The 24,970-nt window shown below is 45.5% G+C and overlaps 1 pseudogene; it reads right to left on the bottom strand.

Moving 5' to 3' along the window:
- The window catches only part of LOC137668906 (DNA-binding protein RFX7-like), a 28,823-nt pseudogene extending 6,141 nt beyond the window's left edge, over positions 1-22,682 (bottom strand).
- Between the last annotated feature and the right edge of the window lie 2,288 nt (positions 22,683-24,970).

Genomic DNA, 24,970 nt, shown 5'->3' with positions numbered 1-24,970 from the left:
AATCGCAGAGAGAATCCTAGTATCTGGACCACCAACAATTGATGCTCCCTGCATCCACAGTCTTGTCAACTCAGCAGCCACTGTTACCCAAGAACTGCTTCTTTCACTGGGGGTCCTCCTCCCTAGCACTGACTTTTTTTTTTAAAAAAAAAATAAATATACAGTAAAACCAAAACAGATTCAGAGTTAAAAAGATACAGCTTGTGGGTGGCAACACTGTGAAGGTCTGCTTCACCTCCTAAATTAGTTGTTTGGGTTTTTTTTTTTTTTAAAAACAGCACTGTAATTCGTTCTGAACTTTACAGAAAAACATCAAACTGACTCAGAATATAAGTATTGTAAAGAAAAAATCTTAAAAAGTACACAGCTCTTAAATTTGTTTTGAAAACTTCTGACGGAAAAACAACATAATAAATGTTAATTTGCACAAATACATATAAATAAGGAAGTATATATCAGACCCCATCTCCAGTTTTATGAAAGTCAAGGCTGGGCAGTGTTGGCATACGCACAAAAGCCTTCTTCCTCAGTCCACTGTAGCAACATGTGAACAAGAATTACGGTCTAAATCTTCTCTGCTCGTTAGCTGGGGATAGGAGGGAAGGGCAGCAATTCCTCTGATACCCCTCATAAGCTCTACAAGCAAACTCAACAACAGGTCAAAGAATTACTGGCATTAGCATAGTCTCACAGCCAGCCAGAATCAAGAGCCTATAAACGGCTGTGTTCTTGGACAGGTTGTTGGGCTTATCCACCTACGCAGCAGAGCAAGCGATGCTGGGCACGAACAACTTCACTTCATAGGGTCTTAGAAGGACCACTAAACCATGTCAAGTAGTTTCAATTTGCTACTCAATATTTAAATCATTAACATAAATTTGGAATAAACTTCCTTCCCAAACCAGGCCTAAAATGACATGGAGAACGCATTTCCAAAAGTTAATCACAATTAAAAAATGTGTACCCAAACCAAACCAGTCAGGTTTTACTATATTACGGGTTCTCCCCCTATCCCCTTCTTTTTGCTCTATTTCCTGACATTTCCTTCTCCTAAGGGACTCCCACAAACTGAGGAAGTTCCCCATGACAAGACAAAGTGACTGATGAGGACATTTCTTCCTAAGATTCCACACAATTTTTGTGGCTCTCTCCCCACCCATGATAATTCTTCTTCTGTAAAAATATGGACACAAATACCCAGATTTGTTCTTCCACTGATCTCATCAAACCAGTACACAAAACAATACTCCTTCCATTGCTCTTACTCACCTCTTTATAGCTATAAAAATCAAATCAGCCTTTTTCCTCTCCACAGCATCACTCTGGCAGTTCACATACAGTGTCTCTTCTCTGTGACACACAAACCCTTTTCAGGATCACCGACTTTTCGCTTTCTGTAAATATGTCTGTATTTCTCTCTCCTAGACCACAGAGTTTGCAGCTGCTTGCACTGGAGCATAATTACACTAAAATAAATGTAAGGAGGCTAACTATTAAGGTAAGAGTGCGGTAAGGTCACATTTTAACCATCCTGAATTAGAAACTTAGGAAACAGAACTGAAAAGAGATCCCCTGGGTCAAGATACAATTACATAGCATTTCTTCCTTAAAACTTCTACAGCTTTATCCAAAACATCACTACTAAGTTTTGGACTCCATTGCTAGACAACGCAACATTGTATTTCATGAAACAATTCAACTGAAACACAACTTTCCCATTTACTACTACATGGAAGGTTTTTTTTCTCTATGGAAGACAAGTAATTCTGGGCTGCTTGCTAGCATTTAACTCTCTCTGTAAGCACACGCTTCAAGTGAGACCTTGGCAAAGGCCAGCATACACTGAGTCCAGATCATTACTGGTAGTTCTTTTGAGTGGTTTTTAACTAGAGCCTACAAGCACCTTGATGCCTTCTGGCCTTTTACTGCTCTCCCTCCCTTGCTCACTGCAGTGGCTCAGCCCACCCAGCACATCAGAACGCAGCAAGAGCCGACCCTGGCGGAGGCAGTAGGCATTACGTTACTGCACAATGGGTTCGAGGGGTTCTCACGGGAAGGTGTAATTCTCAACTTGGAAAAGACAAAATTCTTGCTGATGAAAAAACTACTTTCTTTGAAAATCACTAACAGTTTTTGTTTTTAAATGAACACCTCAGCGTGCTAAAGACTAGACAAACTGCAGCTCAGTCTCAGAAAAGCTTGAGAAAAATTCACATCCTTGTAGCCTTTAGACTTGGTTATTGCATTTCTTTCCTAGCAGAGCTTCTTGCCCCTACGCTGAAGCAGCAGAACCACCAGTGGTATAAGCAGACTCTTTTGCACAGCATTTGCCCCGAATTCTTCACAGTGGCTGTCTCTTAATTGATAACCTCATCTGTCCCCAGACCTGACTGTGTATAGTTCTGCCTGTAACAATTATGTCTAATTGCACTATGACAACATCAGTTCTTTTTAGTACTTTAAGGTTTGTATTAAGTTACAATTAAATGGGGTCGTGTTTTTGCATGACTTCTGGCATGGACTATTTCTCTACAAAGGGAAGGAGGGAAGGAAGCAGATTCCAACTTTGGACACAGAGAACAAGACTCTGCAGTCAAGGGAGAGAGACAGTGCTCCCCATCCTAGAAGCTCTTGCTCTGAAATGTCCTTCCTCTCTCAGGAAGTCTGCACAATGCTGTGAAGGAAGCCATCTCCCACCCCACAGCAAGGCAAGCCTGGGACCGTGCCTTCCAAGTCTCAAGTCAGCTTTTGTGATGACTTCCCAGTTCTCTCTTCTCTTTCAAGCAATACTAACAGTTGAGGAGAGGCAGTTTTATGAAACAGCTTAAGAAGGGTCTTTGGCTTTACAACTAACTTCTAAATTACTGGTGTGCACAAGTATAATCTACGAGCAAGAAATGTTCTGATAATTCTGAGCTGTACTACCAATGAAATATTAGTTACTGCATATATATATATATAAGGCAAGTTCCTTTATTCCAACATCTACCTTTGCACTAGATGACAAAGCTTCTTTGATTCCTTGCTGCTCTGACAACTAAGCGTCAGAACCTAAATTTAAAGTTGTTTCTGAAGTTGTATCTTGCAACCTAACACTACCACAATTAATAATTTTTAAAGAATGTTGGGAAAGGGCCCACATTTTTTATTTAACAACACTTCTACATTTAGCTGGTAGTTAAGCCATAACGACAGATGTTCTTCAGGCAAGTGCAGAAGTAGCTACTGAGAAGCATTCTACCAAAGGATATTTTGATTTGCCTCTTGTGCCTAGACGATGGGCCTTCATATTTGGAAAGACATTTTTCATCATCTTTCCAAAGTCAGCAGCACTTAATGGGTGGTAGCCAAGATTGTCACAAGAGCTCCTGCAACAAAGAGAAAGGAAGTGTGAGCGGAATCAAAGTTAGTACAAGAGGCCAGCCTGCGTGCTAGCCTCCATCAAGGGTTTTCAAAAGAAAACACTTAGACCCATCCATATTTAGAATCGCATTTAACATGAATGAAGCGATCCACAACGAATTGAATGCGTTAAACGTGTACAAACAGAGCTATTAATACCATACTCTTGGCTTTGAACTCGGTAGAGAACAAGGCAAAGTCATGTGGAGACATAACAAATAGTGGCATTATAGAGAGCACAGTTAAGATTTACTCCACAACTCAGTTTGAAGTATTTGTTTCAGTTCACTTATTTTAGGACATCATAAAAGCAGGGAAGTACAGCTTGAGTGTGGTAATGCCTGAAGTCCTCAGGAATATTTGAAAAGCAGCAGGTAAGAGACCTGTCAGTGTCCAGAGAAAGATTCTGCCTACACAATCTCAATGGAAGAGAGCTTAAGAGGACCCAATTTAATAGAACACACCTTCCCCAGGAACCAGATTCACCTTTACAGGTCTAACAAACATGTACTGAGGACCTAGTCCTCTTACCACTGTATCCCTACTGAACTATGAGAGCTGCTTAATTATAGACATCCTTACAGTCATTAACAGTCCTAAATTAACAGAGACTTCATCTGCCTCTGCAAACGTAGATCTTCGTGCAACTGAGCATACAACCTAATGATAACAGGGAATAATGCAACAAAAGGGAATTATTTTGCTAAGTTTACTTATTCTCGTAAAATGGGCACTGTTCTCTGTCTCCATTTCTGTCCTGGTTTTATTGGGATTTTGTCTCAGTGTGTGGCCAGCCATGGTGATCAGGGCCATCAGCAGTTAAATGCAGGGCAGCTGACCCAAGCTGGCCCACAGCTGTGTTCTACATCATTGACAATCAAGTTCACTACAAAAGGGAGGGCTTGGGGGGAGAGGTGGGGCTGCTTTTGCTCTCCTCTCTTCTGGCCTCCCTTTTTTCCTCCTCATTGCTGACAATTGCTACTCCTGGACAACCTGCTGCAACCTGTAGCTAAGTACGCTTGTGTGTGCTTTGTGTTAGCATTTATATTGGTTTCTTTATTTTATTAAATCTGTTTAATTTTAACCCACAAGTCTCCCTCTTTTTCCCAATTTCCTTCCTCAGCTGGGAAAGGGACAGTGGGTGAGAGAAAAACTGTTATTGTTGAGCCCCGGGTGCGGGCTAAGCGAAGATGACAACATATATTCTTACCTGGCTCCTAAGCTATCCTTCTTGGCCAGGCCAATTACAGCTGTAACCTTCACCCTGACAATTCGCGTGTTCTCCTAAAATACAAAGGAACATATTCAACGTGCATTCAGATCTATTTTTCAGATCTATTTTTAATTTATAAAGCTAAAGCAATTATTGGCATAATTCTGAATTTACACTGAAAACTATAGACCAAGTAGCGAAGTTATTTTGTTTGATAGAAACAGCTCTAAGTTTCAGCAGCAAACTTATTCTACTTTTACCCCTTTTAAAGTCTTATCACTGGTGTATCCATGTATGATGGTAGACACAGAATCCAAGAAACTGGATAAATCAACATAACAGGGTTTGGTTTTTTTTAGAATTCATTTTATTTTGTTTCTCGGCATTCCAAAGGAGTGGGATTTTTATTTGAGTCAGGGTGCTTAACCCCACAGGACAGGGTTGCTAACCCAGCACACTGCTGTTCCTGCCAGCCTTCTTTCCCAAGTGCCATGCTCTTCTGGCAGTGGCAGGCACCATTCTCCCCAGCGAGCCCTGCAATACACCTGTATCACGCTGGATGCAGTACGCATTGCACGGGGCAACGGTAAGAGCAAGCTGCTGCTGCCACAGTTCATACAGCCCAGTGACTGCTGCTGCTCCCAGGAAGGACAGCATCTGGGAGCAGTTTCCCCAAGCAGCTCCCGTGTTTCTCAGCAAGCAATTCTTAGCTATGTTTTTCCAGAGTAGGGAAGAACCTTTGTGAGAACATGCTCCGAACAGCATGACAATTTTTGGTGCCCATGGGCATGATCTGTTAGGACACAAAATGGGTTGCCGTTTACATCTCACTAGCCCTTCGAGGGACTTGCATTACACGCCCGGACAAATGCGTACGGACCAAGCAAGTTTTCACCTAATGGTATCTCGGCATTCATCAGAGAGTGGGAAATAGACTCCAACCATAAATTTGTTTCCTGAGGGGAATGAAAAGTGTATCAAATTTATAACAACAGATTAATAAAGCAGTAAAGAACTCTGGAAAAAGGCAAGAATAAAGAATCCCTGCATCTATTTTTATTTTTCAGTACACAGAGGCCACGCTCAAAATATTGGGATTTCTGAAAGGACAGGGCAGCAGGGTATGAAATTTTTAAAAACCAAAAAAACTATTTCAGTTACACGTTATTCAAATTACAGCTTCACAGGAGTGACATAAGTGATTGCACTCCTCCTGTTAATTCATATAGCTGTGCAGAGTCTTACATGGCTTATCTGATGAGCTACTGAATTCAAGAGGGGAAAAAAGTCCCAACAGCTGTGACCATGTCAGAGGAAGAAGACAGACGAGCACTCTTTCTCTGGAAAGCAGAAAGCTTTGCAGATGAAGGACTGTCTGTAGGCAATGGCTAGCCAGAGACACTTGTGAGGAAAGCTGACCCAGTCTACGTGGTTAAGGAGTTAAACAGATACCAAGAGCAATGGGGGAAGCAGCAGATGTCCTCCCTGGGGCCTTCCTGAATTCCACATGTGATTGAAAGTGCTTTCAAAAGGAGACACTTAGGAAGCACTCAGAAAGTTTGCTTTCTCATTGGTCTCCTATATAACCACAGTGCTGGACTCCCTAACTAATACCAGTTGGAGGGGTTCGTAAAGCTAACGGATACAATTGCTTGCTAATCCTGAGGCAGAGACTACTGACTAACAAGGTAAAGCTGAAAACAAACCACTAAATAAAAATAAAATTAAAAAAAAAAAAGGTAAGCAAGTTTCTCCCACCCTCTGTAGTCAGAGGTGATTGCCAGGGGACTGAGATGAACATCGACAATACCCGCTTACGGACAACAACGGCCAAGACCATTCCAGCCAAATCACGAGTCTATCTTCCACCTTCACCTCAAGGAAAATTATGTCCTACTACGAAATCTAACAGTTCAGAAAAGAAAGACCTAACAACCAACCTCATCCAGCACTGACCACTAGCAGATGTCCTAAGCTTTCCAAATTCTTAGCCATGATCAGGCTTTAAGGCACATAATGTTACCAGGATGTTTTATGACAGCAATAGAACTGACCAGATTTAAGAAAAAAATAAGTATAAAACTATGTCAGCATCAAATTCAGAAGAGGCGTTTGTTAGTATTTTTATACATCACAAATATCCTAAAATAGCCACCCTTGTCTTAACATGCCAAAACAGCGTCAAATTTACCTTCCATCCATTACTTGGCTTCAGTGACCTTCAACATCAGTGAGTTTCAGAGACCACTCAAGCTCAAGAGCACCATGTGTGCATTTTCACTCTCACTGAGCACTACTGCCCTTCACTCAGCACACCACTACCCTCTCCCAACAAGAGGAGGGTCCTCAGTTGGCCCATGGGACCCAACTGACAGAATCTAGCTCAAGAAACAATCTCGCTGTCTCCTCCTCAGAAAAAGACCAAGAGCAGACTTTGGTGTAGGATACACTGCCCTACAAGATAAATGCCTTCTCTTGCATCTGCGTTTCGTTGCTTAGACCACAAGCTTTTCTCAGTTATTCAAGCAGGAGAAAAATAAAGACCATTAGCTCCTCTTGGGCGTAGGCATCAGAGTCAGGCTTAACACGGCATCAACGTAGTCTACACGGGGAAGATCCCAGAAATAGGATCCACACTCCTCAGATTTTAAAGTTGCCTTAATCACGTAGTTTGTCTACTTGTATCCTAATACTGATCTCCATTTATCTGAATGCTATTTTACAAAAAGACAAGTTCCTTTGTACATGACCTCAGGAAACGAGAGGCCGCAAACCTGAGGCTGGCGTGCTGAAGGCTGATTCAAATACGCCTTGCTGAAAGAGAGAGTATTATTTGTTGGGGGTCGGGGCCAAACTAGGACAGCTACAGGATTTTAGCTAGTCCAGCAGAACAACTAAGCAAGCTGACATCTGCTTATGAACTGCCAGGTAGGAATATCCTTCTAGATCAACAAAAACAGTTCCACAAAAATTCTGCATTGTTCACAACAATCTTCCCCACACATCTCCTTTTCCACTTTCACTTTTTCCACTGACGACTCTCACCCCCCAAAAACCCACCACACACCTTTTTGTGTATTTTTTAAACTGACAGATGATACTGAAGGGTGCACGTCTTCCTTTTCCAAGCTACAATGGCTAGAAACTTCAGGAAAAAAACCCACACTAACATGCAAGGACAACACAAGAGGTTAGGTTCCCCATTCTCTGGTTGCACTAGCGCGCAAGGCAGATCAGGAGAAATTCAGAGCTAGATCCAAATAGAGTCACAAGGACCTCACACTGGAAGGACCCGTTATGCTATGACCTCGCACATCCTGAACAGGCAGACAGGCCTGCTGACAGGACACCAGTCTGCACTGGGACCATACGGCCCTTTCTCCCTACACTGATGATGGGCAGAATCGCTAAGGAACTGCTGCTACAGCTCACAAAAGCTGCCCCAAACACACTGATCTCAAAGCAATGAACAGCCGAAGAGTTCCAGGACTGGTTGAAGCTAATTTCATGCAGCCAAAGATTAGGCGACGCAAGCTCTGCACAGAGACAAAGCATCAGGTATTTGATTCTGGTATCTACAGGGAATAGGTTCAAAACCAAAATTTTGTGGTTTCCAAGGCAATTTTGAACCTTTTCTTCTTCATTCACCTTGCTCAGGAGATCCTTATTTGCCCCCTTTGTAGCCACTCGTACAAGAAATGGTGGACCAGTAACTGCTTCTGTAGATCCACAGGCAGCTTCAGCCTGAGAGGGTTTTCGTGGTCCGAGACACACACAGGCTGCAGCTTGTACCTCTTCTACACTTTCTACAGTGACTGGAGACACCCTCAAGCTCACGTTGCTACTTTTGCACCACCGTGGTGCTTCCAGTGGCATAGGTTTTGGTTGCGTAGGAAGGGACAGGCACCTAGTCAGTAGCCAGAAACACGCCAGCTAGGTACAGCAGCACTGCAGCTTGTCTATGGAACTGCTCTCTCACACCAATTTATCTCCCCAAGAGTCTCTTCCTGGCCATAAATGCCTACTCACGCTTTTGCAGTCCTGACGGTCACTTGAAGGGGTCACTGATTTATTCCATCTGTACAGCTGAAGAGGCAAGAGTATTCACTGCTGCTTTGAACACACCAGGAGCCTTACAGGTTTAATGCCCCAGCACCCAGCTGCTCTTTTACACAGACGTGCACTTCCAAGGGACATGCAATATGACAGCCCATCAAAGGCAGCAGCTCTGGGCACACAGTCGTACAGGGGTTGTTTATACAGATGGAGCAAGGATGTCCAGCTTTTTGACAACGTCTGACTGCGAGCCGCTTTGGAGGCTGGAGGCGGGGCGGGGGGTGGCAGGGAAGAGAAGGGAAGGGAACACAATAATGGCCCACAACACAGCATCCTATACAAACCAGAAACAAATCATTTATTTCACCACCAGAACTGCGAACTGTTAAGGTGTGCCCTCGGAGAATACAAGTACCCCAACACGAATCAGGTAAAAACAGTGTGCAAAAAGAAGCAGCATTTGTTAAAGCACTGAATCGACCAGGGAGTTGGTTCCATACAAATGAAGTGCAAACGACACCCAGTGTTTATATCTGTTAGTCTGCTCCTAACAAATTCAAAGATAAATTATTTTTAGGGTTTATACAATATTTTTAAAGCTGAGGGATGGTGTATGTGGGGAGGATAAGGCTACCACATATTACAGAGAGACTGAACTGTGCAAAAATTCTTCGTCTGATTAAGTCAGACAAAGCATCCTTTACAGAGCTGAATCAGCAAGTTCGTTACCTTGTTATGAACTCCCAGGTTTTCTCATTATTCTATTGTTAATCGTATTAGTATACTCTAAAGTACATGTTCAAGATTAACTGGTCAAAATAGCTGAGTCTACTAACATGTGTCCTTTTCACAAGCTCTAACAATGAATCCATTTACTAACAAATAGTATGAAACAAGATGATGAAACAGAAGGCTTCTGAGCTGATATGGAGACAATCAATAACCTAAAGCTCTAAAGGCAATGCCTGCCATCCTGTGACGCTTTGAACTGATCGTAACACAGAAATCCTTTTCATCTATGCCTATTAAAATAGCTTTAAAATGTGCTCTCTACACAGCAAAGCAAGAGTCAAACTAATAAAGCGGCACTTCCAGAAGTTGGTAAGTGTTTTATTTCCACAAAAGTCACTACGAATCTACCTAGATTCAATGAACATATATTAAGGTGAGAAGTTCCTGAGATGCCCATTTTGGACAAGAAAACAGCATTTGGAAAGAAATTTCAAGCTTTTAACTTGCTCACAACTTTATCAGAATAGAATGGTCTTGCCTGGGTTACAGCTGTTTACAATCAATGACTATAAAGAACAGGTATTAACACTGTCCATTCTCGCCCCCACCCTTCCCAAATTCACATGGTAGGAAAATGATGCCAGTAAGAACTGGGAGAGAGACTCCTGCTTTACTGATGGAAGTCTAAGAGCAGAAGACAGAAGAAAAAGCACGTGCAGAAGGAAAGGGTGAGAAAGAAGGCATAAACTAAGAAATGGTGACACGGTGATGACTATAGCACAAAACATGGACCAAACCAGAGAACGGTAAGTGTGGCCCGAGCCCGAGCACCTGAAGGCAGACCGCAGGCTGAGTGCGCACACGCGTGTGTACACACGCGTTTGTGTGCGTGCAGAGCGCGCTGACAGTTCCACGGACTGCAAAGGATAAAAATATTTCCTACACACACTAAGTGCGGTAACATTCACAATAAGATTATAACAAAGAGTTGTAACTTGTCACCTCACCAGTTTTAGCTGCTGCCTATACCTGAGTCAGGGGAGGGGGCGAAAAAAGATCAACATTTTTCATTTTGTTCATCGAAACACTGTAATGTTACACCAGCAAGGGGCATTTACCTTTGCCAGTCATCAATGTCTGCAAGATCCAGTAATTCAACTATCAATTGTTCCTCACTTGAAGCAGGAAGAACAACAACACATAACATGCCATTATCTAATTCGGTGGCTATAAAGGCTCTCTCTGATGTTAATGTGAATTCTTCAAGTCCAAACAATTTTACAGGAGTTTTCAGCAAGCTGCAATTCCTTTCTCAGGTTGAAAAATGATTCCTGACACATCCCAAACCTCCAGCAGGTGACTGATTGGAGTCACACTCAGATAATCTATCAACATAAAATTCAGATCAATTAAAATAATTGTATAGCAATAAAAGAGAAAGGTTTTTAATTAGGACTAGGGTTCTTTGGAGTACATATTTGATTAGTATTGAAAAATTAATTTTAGTGGCTTTCCTATTTTAATCTTTGGTTCAAGTTTTGGTTTTGCTCTTCCAATATACTTCTACAGAAAAGATTCACACAGGATGTAAGGAAACACCAAAACCAGCATGGCTAATTTAATGTAAAACATAAAATGGCAGTATCTGCTGGGCGACTAGACAGCTTTTTTTTGAGGAAGCCAATATGAAAATGCTTGAGTGGTCTAACAGAGAGCACGCTTTGACGTAAACAATTGCTCTAGGCAATAACATCCTGTTATTCTTTTGTTCCAGCTAGACAGGTCAAGAATCAACTACCACTAAATCAAGCTAAGAAAAGAGCATCAAAGGATATTACAATGATAAAACAGTACAGCTACAGCAGCATCACTTTCTAAGAGTCTGGTAATGTCAGGAATTATACACTAAGGCTTTCTTAAGTTTCATACCGTGACCGCACATAGTACACCGATAAAAAGAGAACAAATTCGGCTCTGGGTATGTGCAGATAAGGCAAGCTGTAATAAACATACCAGTAGTTTGGAAGTTCAAAACTGAAACCAGTAAATAGCCTGGCCCAGTGAAAGTACATAAAGGGGAAGGGATGTTAAACGGGCTGATCGTGTTCTATGTCCCATGTTGCACCCATTGCCCCTTGTCCTGTCAAGGGATGTCACTGAGAAGAGCCTGGCTCCATCCTCATGACACTTGCCCTTTACATATTTATAAACATTAATGAGGTCACCCCTCAGTCTCCTCTTCTCTAAGCTAAAGAGACCCAGCTCCCTCAGCCTCTCCTCATAAGGGAGATGTTCCACCCCCTTAATCATCTTCATGGCTCTGCACTGGACTCTCTCTAGCAGTTCCCTGTCCTTCTTGAACTGAGGGGCCCAGAACTGGACACAGTATTCCAGATGCGGCCTCACCAGGGCAGAGTAGAGGGGGAGGAGAACCTCTCTTGACCTGCTAACCACACCCCTTCTAATACACCCCAGGATGCCATTGGCCTTCTTGGCCACAAGGGCACACTGCTGGCTCATGGTCATCCTGCTGTCCACTAGGACCCCCAGGTCCCTTTCCCCTACGCTGCTCTCCAACAGGTCTGTCCCCAACTTGAACAACCTGGGGTTGTTCTTGCCCAGATGCAGGACTCTACACTTGCCCTTGTTATATTTCATTAAATTTCTCCCCGCCCAACTCTCCAGCCTGTCTAGGTCCCTCTGAATGGCTGCGCAGCCTTCCGGTGTGTCAGCCACTCCTCCCAGTTTTGTGTCATCAGCGAACTTGCTGACAGTGCACTCTATTCCCTCATCCAAGCCATTAATGAATATATTGAATAGAACTGGTCCCAGAACCGACCCTTGAGGGACTCCGCTAGACACAGACCTCCAACTGGACTCTGTCCCATTCACCACCACTCTCTGGCTTCTTTCCTTCAGCCAGTTCACAATCCACCTCACTACCCGATCATCCAGACCACACTTTCCCAGTTTAGCTGCGAGGATGCTGTGGGAGACCGTGTCAAACGCTTTACTGAAATCGAGATAGACCACATCCACAGCTTTACCATCATCTATCCACCGGGTTACATCCTCATAAAAGGCTATCAAGTTGGTTAAGCATGACTTCCCCTTGGTGAAGCCATGTTGAGTGCCCCTAATGATCCCCCTATCCTTGATGTGCCTAGAGACAGCACCAAGAACAAGTTGTTCCATCACCTTTCCAGGGATGGAGGTGAGGCTGACCGGTCTATAGTTACCCGGGTCCTCCTTCTTGCCCTTTTTGAAGACTGGAGTGACATTCGCCTTCCTCCAGTCCTCAGGCACCTCTCCCGTTGCCCACGACTTAGCAAAGATGATGGAGAGTGGCCTAGCAATGACTTCCGCCAGCTCCCTCAGCACCCGCGGGTGCATCCCATCAGGGCCCATGGATTTATGGACGTCCAGGTTGCTTAATTGGTCCCTGACCCAGCCCTCATCTACCAAGACAGATTCCTCCTCTATCCTGACTTCTTCTGGGGCCTCAGGGGTCCGGGGCTCCTCAGGACAGCCTCCAGCAGTATAGACAGAGGCAAAGAAGGCATTCAGTAACTCCGCCTTCTTTTTATCCTCTGTCTGCAGGGCCCCCACCTCATTCATCAGTGGGCCTACATTGCCTCTAGTGTTGGTTTTACCTGCAATGTATTTGAAGAAGCCCTTTCTGTTGTCCTTGTCCTCTCTTGCAAGATTTAATTCCAAGGAGGCCTTAGCTTTCCTAGTTGCCTCCTACATCCTCTGACAACAGACTTATATTCCTCCCAAGTGGCCAGCCCCTCCTTCCATGATCTGTACACCCTCTTCTTCCACTTGAGTTTGCCCAGCAGTTCCCTGTTTAACCATGCAGGTCTCCTGGTACCCTTCCTTGATTTCCTACCTGCTGGGATGCTCTGATCTTGAGCTCGGAAGAAGCAGTCCTTGAATGTTAACCAACTATCTTGAGCCCCCTTACCTTCTAGTACCCTGTCCCATGGGATTTCCCCTAGCAATTGCTTGAAAAGGCCAAAGTTGGCCCTCCTGAAGTCCAGGGTTGTGATTCTGCTAGCTATTCTGTTCCTGCCACCTGAGATCCTGAACTCTACCATCTCATGGTCACTACAACCAAGGCTGCCCTCAACCTTCACCGCTTCAACCAGTCCCTCCTTGTTAGTGAGGATAAGATCCAGCAGCGCTCCTCTCCTAGTTGGCTCATCCACCATTTGCATCAGAAAGTTATCATCAATGCACTGGAGGAACCTCCTGGACTGAGGATGGCTGGCTGAGTAGGCCTCCCAGCAAATATCAGGGTAGTTGAAATCCCCCATGACAACCAGGCCCTGTAATTGAGAGACTGCTCTCAGCTGCCTGTAGAAGACCTCATCACCCTCCTCATCCTGATCCGGTGGCCTGTAATAGACACCCACAACAGTATCACCCCTGCCAGCCTGCCCCTTAATTCGCACCCACAAACTCTCAACTCGCTCCTGATCCGCCCCTGGACAGAACTCAATACATTCTAGCTGCTCACTCACATAAAGAGCAACTCCACCACCTCTCCTTAGTGGCCTGTCTTTCCTGAACAGGACATAGCCATCCGTGACCACATTCCAGTCATGCGAGGTGTCCCACCAAGTCTCTGTAATTGCCACTAAATACCAGAGCATTAGCTGAGATATCAACAATTCTTCCTTCAATCTTTGAAAGCTCATTCCACAATTAGTTAGAAAATGCTGTATTTAGTATTGCAGTCATTTGTCGCAAAAACACAGTAAATGGAAATGAATGGCTCTGTGTCAGAAAATGCTTGATCAAAGTGTTTCATCTCCAGAAATCCAAGTCCCAACAACCTGGAAGTTCTCTATTAGAAAGTCCCTCAGCCAAAACCCCTGTAGCTAAGGACACCCCACCTCAACAAGCACATTTAAGAGCACCAGCAAAGTTACTACTGCTATGACAAAGAAAAGCAGCAGCAGTTGTGTCAGTCCACTCCTGCGAATCTGTCCCAAAACTCGCAACTATACTCAAAGGTGGATGTCTCCCAAGTGTGCAAGGACAGGCACAGCTACCCACTTCACAGGTCAAGACAAAGTCTGCAGCAGTTAATGCTCCCAACTGTTTTTTTTCAAGCAGCCTGGGGCAAAGAGCATTGTGAGAGAAAGTCTGACCTGGAGGTGGGAAGTATACTGTAAGGCATTTCTTTCCTCTTTAAAAAAAGTTAATAAGAGGATAAAAAGTAATTTTTAAAAATATCATTAGAGCTCTTTATTTTTCTACATTGAAATCAGCTGTAGCAAGGTATATAATCTCTTCATCTGCCTTTTTTCTATATACTATCCTGCAATGTAAAATAATTCACAGTAGAAAAAAAATCAGAAATGTGATCAGCGTTCAGTTTTAGTCTAATGTTGTTCCTAGATTATATTCATTTTAGCCTGTTACTGCATATTCATGCCATTAGAACTTTTAATGATACTATCATAAACCATTTCTTTGTAAGAAACAGACACCTTACTAAGCAAACAAAACTGGTATTGCTCACAAACTGCTTTTTTGTATTTTCTCCTGTCTTCATTTTTCAGCATGTGACCCCAGACCTCATTTTCCACACACTGCTAAGACCCTGCTCTGAATGCACAATTATTAGTTTTCCCCACTGACTTTTCTAGTGTTCATTATTTCAGTGTCCAACTAAAACATAACAAGTACTATGGGTGACAGAAGGATACTACATCCATTTTATAGAAGAAAAACTGAACCAGAGAAATTAAGGACAACTGCATCTGCCAGATTCAGGCACTGAAATTCAGATACCTAAATACAGCATATACAATAACCCACTGTATTCACAATAACCTCAGCTACAGCTTCCTTTTCATCCCAGCTTCTTCATCATTTCGTTTGTGTCAGCAATATCACATTAGCAATCCTTTATTAAGTGACTAATACACCATTAACCAAGAAATCTGGAATAAATGCGTAACTCGGGGGGGAATCCGCACTCTTAATACTGCGTCCAACTGCCTCAACAACTAGACCAACATCTCCTCACCTTCCTTCATTATTTTTTCTACCATTTATTTACAATTACTGTATTTACCATATAATCATATGCAACCGCTGCAACAAATAAAGAGGTTCTGCAGATAACACCACTTTCTTTTACCAGACAATTCTGGTTCACCCCCCAAGCAAACCCACCTTGCAGAATGGGTCACTGAGCAGCCCTGGGGAAGCAGCAGCCTGCAGACATCAACTAGGAGAAGCCTGCAAAATGAGGGTGGGGGAGGCTTTTACAGACAACTCCTTGATGCTACTTTCTGTATCATTTGGGTTGCTGACTTTGTGTTTTTGGTGTGATTCTGTGTCTGGGGAGACAAAAAAAGACAATCTAGAGAGGCGGAACTGTAGTTTCCATCCTAGCACCCTAGGCAAAAGCAGCTGGCAGCACTTCTCCTATAGCCCTAAGATAACTCATTTTGTCATTTCTGCATGCACAATCACACATGAAAACTACGAAGAAAACCGAGCAAGTTCTTTACATGGGAATCAATAAGCACCAACTGAATATCAAAGTCTCTGATCATTAACAAATCACATTTTTCATGTTTGTAACTTGAAAAGGTTTGGCTAAGCTTTTGAATTACGGAAGAAGTTGGATATGATAGATTTGTTTCATACTCAAACTTTCTCCCCTTTCCCCCAGCTGTTCCAAAGGAACATGTTCGTGTTCAAAAGGATGGAGGCAAGATCACAATTGTTCAATTTTGAACAGATTTCAAAATATTTTCCCCACAGCAAGGGACCCTATGAAACAACTAGGCTGACCCAAGTTTAATAAAGCTAAAATAGACAGCCTAAGGCATGCAATGTTTTAGTCCAGCTAGATAGCCTCAAAAAGTTACTAGCAACTGAAAATAGGACCTTGCAATGGAAGTGCTATGCAACCCTTGCAGCATGCTGTGCTGATTTTCTATTACAACTCCTACACAATTCAAATATTAAGATGGGGGGGCGGGGGGGGGGGATTGAGAGCTTTATAGTTACTTCTCCAGAAGTAAAGCAGAACTTGAGAAAGAGAGCCATGCTAACAGACTAGGAATAGTATTTCATAGTTTTAATAAAGTGAATTTCTGCTAAGAAGGCAACACGTGTGCATTGACACAGAGATCATCACTGCCTGGACACAAAAAGAGCTGATCAAAGAGACGCTCGGTAAAATATCCTGTTGGCTCAAAGACAACATTACTGACATTTCACACAGGCCACTAGACAGCTTTCTGATGGACACAGCTTTTAATTTTCCTGTACCTGCGGTTAAAACAAAAAGCTACCTTCTTTCTTTTTGACAAAGTTCACTATTCCATTAATATTCTGTCCTATGCACAAGCCACCATTACGATGCAAAAGCCCACCCCACCCGCCCACCGCTTGAGCACAGTAACGGACCCAGCAGCACCGGCCACCTTCCAAGGATCCATGTGCTCAGGAACCGCGACCTCAAGGCAGACGTCGCTGCAGAAGTCACTGCCAGTTACCCACAAGTTCACTGCACAGAACACCGGAACGCACAGAAGATTTCACACTCTCGCTATCGGCAGCGCAGAGAAAAGCGCCATCGCTCAGGCCCCGCACTGCCTTTGGCACGCGCGGCTCCAGCGCTTCAAACGCTGCCTGCGACAGAGCCTGAAACACGGACTTTGTTCTTCAGCACTGGGGGAGGGAGCGGGGGCAGCACAAATCCTGCTTCCCCCCCAGCTCCCTCGCCAGGAAGTTGCCCAACGTACGCGAATTTCTCCGTGTGCGGGGGGAGGCTCGCACAGCTTTCCGAAAGCAGCCCAGAGACGGGCGCGCCGGTGCTGGGAGACGCGGCAGCCGCAACCCCACCGCGCTCCCGCGGGCGGCCGGGTGCGGAGGGGAGCTGGCACGGGGGCGCCGGCCCCGCGCTGCCCCACTCCCGGGCGGGCCCGCCGGCGCCCCCACCGCCCCTCACAGCGCCCCTCAGCCCCGCTCCCCCACCCCGCCGCCACACCAGACCGCGGCGGGGCCGCAGGCAAACCCCGCCCCGAGGGGAAACCCGCCCGGCCCAGCGCCGCGGGGAAGCCACCGCCCGCCCCCCGCAGAGAAAGGAAGCGTGAAGCGCAGGGGGGGGGTCACAGGCCTCACCTGCTCGCCCGGCAGCCCCAACACCTCCGCAGGAGACGCCACCATGGCCGCGCGTCGCGCGCTCCCCTCAGCCCCGCCGCCGTCTTTACCCGCCGCTAGCCCCCCGCCTCCCTCCGGCCCCCTCGGCTCTCCTGATTGGCGCAGAAGCCCGAGCCACCGCCCACCCGGGAGGTGGTGGCGCCTCTCCATTGGCTCTCGCTCCGCACCCCGCCCCGCCTCCCTCGGCTCCACCGCCCCTCAGGGTGCCCTGCGCCTCAGGCCGGCCCGCCGCCCGCCCCGGGGGGGACGGGCACAGGGACAGGGACAGGGAGGGCACCGCGCCGCCCGCCGCCCTGCTCGAGGGGCACCCCTTCGCTGGGTCACGGCGTGCGTAAAATCGTTCGTCTAAAAATTTTCCCTGTGGTTTCCATCGTCGGGGTGTTTTCCGCATCCCTGAGGGCCAGGCACAAGCTGTGGGAGCTCTTGCCTAAACCCTTCTTGTGCAGGGAACCTTCTGGAATTGCAAAAATTTGGGGAAAACTGAGAGAAAAAAAAGTAATTTTCAGTGTGCAGAGGGGACCTTGCCTGCCAGGATGAGGTAGTGCTGCCTTCCAGGGTACTGGGAGGAGGAAGGAAGCCCCCGCTGTGTAAGGAGCTGACCTGACGTAACACCCAAGCAGGGAGAATGCCAGAGGAGGGAAAAAGATAAACGGTAAAAGCCTTGTCTGAAATCAAAGCAACGATGTCATAAAGACTTTCCATTTCCTCAAAAGAAAAAGCTGCCCCCCCTCGTTTAAACTTACAAGCGCTGTAGCAACACGTTCGTAGGAAGCACGACAACATTTCCTCTGAAGGCTTGAGGTCATTCCCAACTCACCGTTCAGTGGTGCTTCCCAGCCGTCACCCACCCTCCTGCTGGAAGGACCTGGTTCCATGGTGGTTTTGTAAATGGCTTGAATTCACGCTGCCTTCAACAGCTGCCCGTGAATCACTAGGGACTCCCTCCCTGCCCACCCGTCTGCCCAGCCGGCAGAGGACAACAGGAAGAGCCGTGCTAAAATAACTAGAAATAAAGTAGGGTGGTTTAATCTGAGCTTTGTAGCCATAAGCCTTTCCGCAAGCCTGAGCCAAGCTCCTCCAGGCACTGCACAGCCTGCGAGCGCAGAGAACGTACCTTCATCTTTGGGTGAACATGTGGAAGGTCACATGTGTCGCTAACAACGAACAAATGTCACAGTACCTGATACAAAAATCGGAAATCTCCCAAACCCCCTCGCTTTCTAACTTTCCTCACCGCAGTGAGAAGCAAGGTGCGGCTGGGTAAAGAGTCCGAAAGAAAACTCAGTAACACCAGAGAGTTATTAAGCAGGCACTCTTTATTGCAGCGCTGGGCAGCCCTGGGGATTATCTACCACGAGTGCTCTGCCGATTGGGCAGATTTTCAGGGACTATATACCATGAAGTTATACACAGTCATAGGATTTCTGAGAACTCATTTACATAACCACGAGATATGCAAATGTCTGCTCCACATGCGCAGTCATCTTCCCTGGTGGTCATCAGGGGTCTTCAGATGAAGGCCGATAGTCTCCCTCACTGTGATCGCTGACTGACCCCTGCTTCTGCGCAACCTCAGTCCTGGAATAATGTAGGCCACGTCCTTCAAGGTAGCCCTTGCAATTCCCTTATCTCTATGTTCTGGTGCATCTGCCCATCCCAAGGCACAGCCATCTGAAGTGACAACATCCTGGAGCCTCCTTATCTTACAGCCATTACTGCCCTCCAAATTGCAAAGGCTTCCCTTTGTTTAGTTGAGCACCCAGGATAGTTGAGTAATTAAGGTGTTTACAACATCCCCCTTGCTCTTGGGGCCCCAACCTTTTCACACCTGTAGGGAACTGGCAGGGAACCAGTATCTTTTGTCACCTTTCAGCTCATCCAACCTGGCCCCTCATGACCTGGGTGACCTACTTCTCTCATAATCCGAAGAGAAACTCTACCCTTTCCAAAACAAACACAGACCCAGGCTCAGCTCTTCGGACTGTGGCCCAAGCAGACCACAAAACACCCAGGTAACTAACACCTCCAGGGCAGGGCTCAGGCAAACCTGTCCCCGTCCCCATTAGGACCCACTCTTGCACTCTCCTCCCAGGGCTAGCAGGAGGCTCCGAGGAGAGGCAATCTCAATAGCAACCTCAGTTTGTGCAGTGTCTCCTAAGTATTAACCTAAAACAGCTAAAGTCTATTTAGAACTTTATTTCTATTAATGCTTATTTCTAAGTATCCTATATTTCTTAAGGTAAAGAAAAGGTTAACCATACATCCTTTTTACTAAAGGCATCACAAAGTAATACTTCTAGGCCTACTGCTTAGCTACTCATTAAGCTTTGATTGATGATTTGTTCAGTCATAGGTCAGGATTACACAAGGAGCTTTGAGAACAATATTCACAGATTGTGGAAGCCCACCTGTGTTTATCAGATAGACTTATATTTATTATTCTGTTCTTAGTTCCTTTTCATCTCTATTGATTCTTATCTGCTTAATTGATGAGAACTTTTATAACAATTTATGTGAAAATTTCTACAACAAAGGAGAGGATTAAAGGCTTTTGCTGCTTGGAATAATCATTGAAATGTCATTGTAAGTGTGGGTCTTCAGATCATAGAATCATAGAATGGTTTGGGTTGGAAGGGACCTTAAAGATCATCTAGTTCCAACCCCCTGCCATGGGCAGGGACACCTTCCACTAGACCAGGTTGCTCAAAGCCCCATCCAACCTGGCCTTGAACACTGCCAGGGAGGGGGCAGCCACAACTTCTCTGGGCAACCTGGACCAGTGTTTCACCACCCTCACAGTAAAGAATTTCTTCCTAATATCTAATCTAAATCTACTCTCTTTCAGTATAAAACCATTACCCTTCATCCTGTCACTAGGACAAGGGGGAACGGTTTTAAACTGAAAGAGGGTAGATTTAGAGTTTAGAGATGAGCTATGTGTGCATTTCTTCACAGGACAAAAGTTTTCAGTCTCTTCCCAGAATGAAAAAAGAGCACAGGAATTCCAAGGAGTTTACTGATAGAGGTGAAAGATCACAATACAAAGGGGGCTACGCTGACAAAGACGGGAAAATACATAATACCAGTTATTAATGCGTAAGTATGGAATGAATTGGACTGACCAAAAAGTGAACGAGAGAAACCCTGCGAAAATGTCTGAGTGACGCTGCAACCAAGCTGGTCAGCATCTGGAACGACGGGGCGTTATTTCATCTCCCATCTGTGTAGATACTCCCTTTTGTATTCCATAGGGCTGTCCATATAGAATTTCAAAAGGGCTTAGTCCTTCCTTTGCTCTCGGTCTAGTTCATATGCGTAAAAGAGCCAAAGGAAGGGATTGGGGCCAAGGTAAGTTAGCCTCTTGTCCCAATTTTACAATTTGTTGTTTGATTAAGTGATTCATTTTCTCCACTTGACCACTTGATTGAGGGTGATGAGGGATTAGAGTGCGCTGTCAGCAAGTTCGCTGATGACACAAAACTGGGAGGAGTGGCTGACACAACGGAAGGCTGCGCAGCCATTCAGAGGGACCTGGACAGGCTGGAGAGTTGGGCGGGGAGAAATTTAATGAAATATAACAAGGGCAAGTGTAGAGTCCTGCATCTGGGCAAGAACAACCCCATGTACCAGTACAAGTTGGGGGCAGACCTGTTGGAGAGCAGCGTAGGGGAAAGGGACCTGGGGGTCCTAGTGGACAGCAGGATGACCATGAGCCAGCAGTGTGCCCTTGTGGCCAAGAAGGCCAATGGCATCCTGGGGTGTATTAGAAGGGGTGTGGTCAGCAGGTCAAGAGAGGTTCTCCTCCCCCTCTACTCTGCCCTGGTGAGGCCGCATCTGGAGTATTGTGTCCAGTTCTGGGCCGCTCAGTTCAAGAAGGACAGGGAACTGCTAGAGAGAGTCCAGCGCAGAGCCATGAAGATGATTAAGGGGGTGGAACATCTCCCTTATGAGGAGAGGCTGAGGGAGCTGGGTCTCTTTAGCTTAGAGAAGAGGAGACTGAGGGGTGACCTCATTAATGTTTATAAATATGTAAAGGGCAAGTGTCAAGAGGATGGAGCCAGGCTCTTCTCAGTGACATCCCTTGACAGGACAAGGGGCAACGGGTGCAAGCTGGAACACAGGAGGTTCCACTTAAATATGAGGAAAAACTTCTTTACGGTGAGGGTGACTGAACACTGGAACAGGCTGCCCAGAGAGGTTGTGGAGTCTCCTTGTCTGGAGACATTCAAAACCCGCCTGGATGCGTTCCTGTGTGATATGGTCTAGGCAATCCTGCTCCGGCAGGGGGATTGGACTAGATGATCTTTCGAGGTCCCTTCCAATCCCTAACATTCTGTGATTCTGTGATTCTGTGAGTATGAAGCTGCCAATCAATACCTAAGCAATTACTAACTTGTGTTATCTTGGAGGTGAAATGGGATCCTCTATCAGAGGACATATCGGCTGGGACCCCAAAACGCGGTATAATCTCTTGTATTAATACTTTGGTCACTTCCCGAGCCTTAGCTGTTCTGGTAGGAAATGCTTCTGGCCAACCTGAAAAGGTATCAGTTAAAACCAATAAGTATCGGTACCCCCCTTTTCTTGGGAGTTCCGAAAAATCAATTTGCCATTGTTGTCCGGGTCCATTGCCCCTTCCGATTTGACCCATTTCTGGCCTAGGCATTATTTTGGGATTAGTCCGGAGGCAAATGTCACATTGTTGAGTTACTTGCTTAACAGTGGTGTATAATCTTCTAGCTACTATCTCTCTGATTAAGTATTTATATAGGGCCTCTACCCCCCAGTGCCTCTTCCTATGTTCTTCACTTATTAGAGACCATGTAAGATAGGAGGGAATGATTAATTTCCCTTGTGGGGTGTGAGCCCACCCTTCTTCATTATCTGATCCTTCTAGATCTGTAATAAGTTTTCGATCTTCCTTAGTATATTCTGGTTTACCTTCTAGGGAGAATCGCCCATCAGGGATCAACGCCCCCTGTGTTCTTACCTTTGTCTTGGCTACCTGTTTTGCCTCTCTGTCCACCAGCTCATTTCCTCTTTCCAACTCCGAATTCATTTTCTGGTGTGCCTTAATACGCATGATCGCCACTTTCTCAGGGAGTTGGACTGCCTCCAACAGTTTCAAGATCTCCTCTGCATGCTTGATGTTTTTGCCCTGTGAGTTCAACAATCCTCTCTCCTTCCAGATTGCCCCATGTGCATGTACAACTCCAAAGGCATATTTTGAGTCTGTATAGATGTTCACAGCTTTTCCTTGGGCCAATTCCAAGGCGCGGGTTAGAGCAATTATTTCCGCCTTCTGTGCAGAGGTATTTATGGGCAAAGGTCTGGATTCTATTACTTCCTGACTGGTGGTAACTGCATATCCAGCATGTCTCTTACCACTTAAGACACAGCTGCTTCTGTCCGTAAACCAGTTTTCTGTGTTTTCCATGGTACTGTCTCTCAGGTCCGGACAGCTCAAATAAGTTGCCTCAATGGTCTCCAGACAATCATGATGCACTGGTTCTCCTGTATTTCTGCTGAGGAAAGAGGCTGGGTTGACAATGTTGGTTACTACAATTTCTACATCATCTTGTTCTACCATTATAGCCTGATATTACAAGAATCTCTGTGGGGAAAGCCAGAGTCCACCTTTCGCTTCCAGTACTGCAGATACTGTATGGGACACCAGTACAGTCATATTCTGGCCCAGGGTGAATTTTCGGGCTTCCTGGATATTTAGTACTACCACTGCAACTGCTTGTAAACACCCAGGCCAACCTTTTGCAGCTGCATCCAGCTGTTTAGAAAAATAGGCAACAGCTCGTCGATACGGGCCCAAATCTTGTGCGAGTATCCCAAGGGCGATAACTTGTTTCTCGTGGGAGAAAAGGAAAAATGGTTTACTCATGTCTGGGAGTCCTAAGGCTGGGGCTGACATCAGGGCCTTCTTTAACTGTTCAAAGGCCTGTACAGTCTCTTTGTCCCATTCAAGGTGTTTCTGGTCAGAAGTTGTTAGTGCATATAGAGGTTTTACAAGTAGTCCGTAATTATATATCCACAATCGGCACCACCCAGTCATTCCCAGGAAAGTTCGTAACTCTTTTACCGTTTGTGGTCTCGGAGTTTGGCATATTGCTTCTTTCCGGGCCTATCCCAGAGTCCTTTGTCCAGCACTGAGTTCGTAGCCCAAATAAATCACCTTACGCTGCATCACTTGGGCCTCTTTCTGGGATACCCGGTAACCTTGGAGCCCCAAAAAATTTAGTAGACTCACCATCCAGGTCACACAGGCGTCTTCCATCTTCATGGTGATCAGGATATCATCCACATATTGTAGCTGTTTCCCTTCCATAGGCGGGGCTTCACAGGATTCCAGATCTTTTGCTAGCTGATTACCAAATATAGTAGGGCTGTTCTCGAACCCTTGTGGTAACGCTGTCCAGGTGAGCTGTGTCTTACGCCCACTTTTGGGATTTTCCCATTCAAATGCAAATGTTTTCTGGCTAGCTTCATGGAGAGGGAGGCAAAAGAACGCAACCTTCAGATCTAGAACAGTGAACCAAGTCAGTTCGGTGGTCAATACAGTCAACAAGGTATATGGATTTGCCACTACAGGATAAAGGTCCTCAGTTATCTTATTTATGGCCCGTAAGTCCTGGACCACCCGGTATGACCCATCAGGTTTACAGAAGGTAATATGGGGGTGTTAAAGTTGGACTCACATTCCTTTAGTAATCCCAGTTGCAAAAATTTTTCTATTGTGGGTTGAATTCCCTCCCTGTCCTCCTTTCTTAAGGGATATTGTTTGATTCTTACCGGCTGTCGCCCTTCCTTGAGTTTTACCTTGACAGGCAGGGCATTCTTTGCTTTCCCAGGTATGCCAGTGGCCCACACTCCAGGATACACCTGGTTTATGATTTCTTCACTGATTTTTCCTTCTGTGGGAACACTGGCTAGGAATAAACTCACTATTTGAATATATTGTTGATCATTTACCACTAGAGTAATTTCTCTCTTGTTGAATTTAATTGTTGCACCCAGTTGTTCCAATAAATACCTCCACAAAAGTGCCTTTGGGGAGTTGGGCATATACCGGAATCAGTGGATGCCCCATTGTTTTCCCAGTTTACATCTCAGAGGTTCACAAAAATACGCCTTTTCACTTTGGCCAGTTGGGATGATTGCAGCCAGCAACAGCTTTTAAGGCCAGCCCCTTTAACGTGGGAGGAACCTGCAGAAGTTCGCATTTTGGAGTCTGGCTCTCGCCTCGGCTTCTTCTCGGACGTAGTGGGAAACGTTTGGGCTTTTGGTAGGTAAACAAGCCTGGAGCCCCATGGTTGTTGGGGCCGTGAAAGGGCTGACATGGGACAATTGCAGCCAGGA

Source organism: Nyctibius grandis, chromosome 11 (assembly GCF_013368605.1).
Source record: "Nyctibius grandis isolate bNycGra1 chromosome 11, bNycGra1.pri, whole genome shotgun sequence".
Lineage (NCBI taxonomy): Eukaryota > Metazoa > Chordata > Aves > Nyctibiiformes > Nyctibiidae > Nyctibius > Nyctibius grandis.
This window is presented reverse-complemented; position numbering and strand designations above follow the sequence as displayed.